This window comes from Colossoma macropomum, unplaced genomic scaffold (genome assembly GCF_904425465.1).
Source record: "Colossoma macropomum unplaced genomic scaffold, Colossoma_macropomum, whole genome shotgun sequence".
Classification (NCBI taxonomy): domain Eukaryota; kingdom Metazoa; phylum Chordata; class Actinopteri; order Characiformes; family Serrasalmidae; genus Colossoma; species Colossoma macropomum.
Window position 1 is genome coordinate 3,429,441 of NW_023494793.1, and position 4,155 is coordinate 3,433,595.

A 4,155-nucleotide genomic window follows, 5' to 3' on the forward strand; every position below is an offset into this window, starting at 1 on the left:
ACTCAAAGAACTCATTGCATGATTAAAGTTATTTCAGATAGATGGAGAATGTGTTTTAAGAACCTTTTTGAACACGGTTCTATATAGCACCAAAATGCTTCTGCTGTTGTTACAATGTCAAGCTTGTAACAATAGAAGAACCCTTACTGTAGAACCCTATACAACTCATTTTCCATCAATCTGAAGAACCTTAATGATGCAACGAACATTAAATCATGAAAAAGGTTCTTTTCAGTGTTCATGGTTCTATATAGAACCATTTTCTTTACTAAAGAACCCTTGAAGAACCATGCTTTTCAAGAATGTAGGACACGAATATTCGACTACTCGGATATTCGTTTGTTGGGAAGGTTTTTGGTTTTTAATTTTGGGATTCAGATATTCGTTTTTTTTATTTTGGCTAAATGTCGGCTGTCAATGAAGGCAAACTATGAAATACTGTAATGTTTGGGGTTCTCAGGAGAAACTTGGATGAGTCGAGGCTACAGTTCATAACGCAGCTTTATTTTAATTTCCTAAAAACAGCACCAAACATGGTGAGAAGAAACGGCCTCTCCAGCGCTAACAGCTAAAACAGAGCAGAGCCCTCTGCTCCACTGTGTTCCCAGCACGGCTGCAAACAGCGCCCCACCTGCTGGACACGTACTCGTACCTCGAGTTAGACCCCCTCCGTGAAGCGCTGGGTAACCCGTCCAGGCACCAATGTTACCGCCCCCCGATGATGCCCTCCTCGTGCCGTGTTCATAAATATGAAAGCACAGGAGCTGAGAGTGAGGAGAGAACCACCCTCACACACTGAGCTAAACACCCCCAGCACCTCCTCACAGGGCTGTGATATTCCAGCTGTCTGTACCAGCTGCACATAACCCGGTTAATCTGAGCTCAGTCTGTAATAAAGGTGTTGGACTGATTAGGTGAGGATTCTTGCGAGTCTCCATAAAGCTGCCGGTGTTGCATCCGATTCACATTTCCCTTCACAACTCGGACCCTCAGGCTCGACTTACTGAACAGACATCAACAGCAACACTGGAACTACAGAAAGCGAAACGGTTCAGGAAAGGTCAACGTTAAATGGCCATTGTTACCCACTGTGTCAGCCTTTCTTGAAATTGTTCACGCTTTCCGTAGTTCCAGTGTTGCTTGCTGTTCAGTGAGTCACGGCGAGGTTTCGGTTTATGAAGGGAACGTGAATTTGAGGGGGAACTGAATCGGATGTAACACCGGTAGGTGCCATGGACAGCTTGCAGAATGGCAGGATTAAGGGCCACTGCAGCAAACCCTGACTGGCCGGTGATGCAGTCTGTGACCTTAATGTCAAACTGAATGAAACTTAGAGTTCAAAAAATCCACTTTATTCACTCGGGATTCAGGGCATCTAAGGAATCAGGACCCAGGTTATATGGAATATGGACCTGCTGAACAGATCATTAGAAGCTGTCACGGTTTTAGGGAATGTTCTACCGTTCGGCGCCTCTGTCGCTCACTGCACTATGTTAACTCTTCGGCGGTTTGAGTCAGTGACTCATACTGTTAAGGTTTGAGACGAGCTGCCTGATCAGAAACACCTTCCCTCACTGAAGATGGGGATGGTAGTGGAGAAAAGTCATCAACCTCGTAAGACTCTCAGATACAAAAGTGCCGTTTGGTTCTGTCTCTCTCCGTATTTTCTGGTAGCTACCGTACGCTAGCTCTAAAAACACAGCAGCCCAGCCCACCCGGTTTCCCTCGCAGCCCCACCTCCAAACATGAACATCACTGCAGTGCCCCTCCCAGTGTGCCCCACCCACTTTCGAGCATTTTTCAAAGTTGAGCCAGGGGTGGAGTCAGCTGAAAGTAGTGGGGTGTAGTTACTCTTTAGTGCTTCGACTATGCGCTGCTGATTACTGCTGAATCTCCGGAGCCCAGAAAATGGTATTCAGGACAGCCCAAAGGAGTTCATCACTGACAACTGACAATCATAATTTCATACAACTGTTAAAATGATCTTCTCTGTGTTTGACAAGGAATATGTAGCACCACACTCACAACCCCACTAGGACCACCTCGCGACCGTGTGCCGACCCCCAGCTTAACCCTTTAATGTTCTGCTCAACCATTGGGTAGAGCACATTTTGAGTCACTATATATGCCACAAAGTGCCGTTTGGTAGACGTGAATATTTCAAAAATTGTGGGGTCAAAAAACCAGAAAAAAAAACCACCAATTGTTTTATTATTTCCCCACACAAATAAAAAATACACAAAATAAACTGCCATTGTTTTTTTCTTGGTGAGGACATTAAAGGGTTAAGAACCCCTCTTATGGAAGTTATAGATGTGTGAATGTACTGTAGCCCAATAGAATCGGCTCATATGTTTTATATATTCAGTTTTTTCCCTACAGATGAAACCTCAGAGCTTTTGCTATATATATAAACCTGTGCTGTTGAATGTCTACAGTTTGGGATGTTTAGCAGGTTTTTGTTTGTTTACTCTTTTTAATACTAAGCAATGTTGCAGCTGTTTTTTGTATTAAATGTTACTTTAGAGAAATTACTTGAATTACTCCACTTTATGTTCAGCGCACACATTAAAGGGGAATTTTTTTTATTTTTTTGCATAATTAAACAGTTAAGATGTAAACAGAGTCATTCAGAGTGGTTTGGTGTGAAACGCTCTGTTCTAGATAAACTTACTGAGTCAGAATTGTTCACAGTGGTGCTGATAGGAACCAGACGTCCACCTCTAAAAGCTCCCTCACAGAAAGTTCCTACATGAAATGGTTATGAATTCACTGCCTGATGACTGAGACGCTGTTTTATGATCGTTTAGAGAACTTAAACTCCATTCATGTTGGAGGGAAACATGCAGGGCGCTGTGAGGCAAAATAGTCCCCAATGAAATCTTATTATTTCAGATTTTCCACTATTTTCCATCATCAACATTCCATATAAACTCAGAAGACTCGTGTAGGTTCACTGGTGGTTCTGGATAGTAAATAAAATGTCTATATTTGTGTTGTAGTCATGGCGACCCCTGGTTCCTATCACCACCACTGTAAACACATCTGAACCTTTTCACACCAAACCACACACTCAGTTACAGTGGAATTCTCCTTTAACAGTGAATGTAATAATTGAATTCTGGTCAGTTTTATATAGAAGTGTGTTTTCACCTCTCCTTCACGTTTCTGTTCAGGGTTCTAAAGTCATGTTTGAATGTGTTTAATGTTCATTTTATTGCTTCCAGGACTGTATTGTTTGTAAGTGATAAAAAAAGGTTTTTCATTGGTGTGTAAGTAGGATGTTCTTAGTTCTTAGCTGTTCTAAGGTGTGAATGTACACAGCAGTAGTTATTTACAGTGCTGTATCTAAACCTGCTCATGTGATTTGAATGTATATTTAACATCTGCTATAAAATATATAAACATGTTATAAAATATAAAGGTGTACACAAATAATTGTAAATTGTGATTATAGCCTAGATATCAGTACCACTTTACAATATAATCAACATAAGTAAACTAGAAAAGTGCATTTCCCGAATAAAATGCAGAGCGATTGTGCAGCGTCAGCAGCTCCCAGCTGGTTGTTAGGGTGTGGCCAAAAAAGTGTAATTTTACTTGGTTGCTAATGTGTTCCAGGTGGTTGTTAGGTGGCTGCTATGGTGTTTATGTTGGTTACTTTAGTGTTGCTAGGTGGTTGCTAGGGTGTTGTAAGATGGTTCCTATATTACCTCTGGTGGTTGCAATGACATCCCTTTTATTTGCTAGGGGGTTGCTAGGTGGTTGCAGTGGTGTTCCAGGTGGTTGTTTGTGTTGTTATGGTATCCCCGGTGGTTGCTAGGTGGTTGCCATGACATCCCTTTTATTTGCTAGGGGGTTGCTAGGTGGTTGCAGTGGTGCTCCAGGTGGTTACTTGTGTTGTTATGGTATCCCAGGTGGTTGCTAGGTGGTTGCCATGACATCCCTTTTAGTTGCTTGGGGGTTGCTAAGTGGTTGCAGTGGTGTTCCAGGTGGTTGCTTGTGTTATGGTATCCCAAGTGGTTGCTAGACGGTTGCCATGCCTTTTCAGTTGCTTGGGGGGTTGCTAGGTGGTTGCAGTGGTGTTGTTTGCCATGGTGTTGCTGCATGGTTGCTATAGTATCCCAACTGGTCTCTAGGATTTTGCTACGCGGT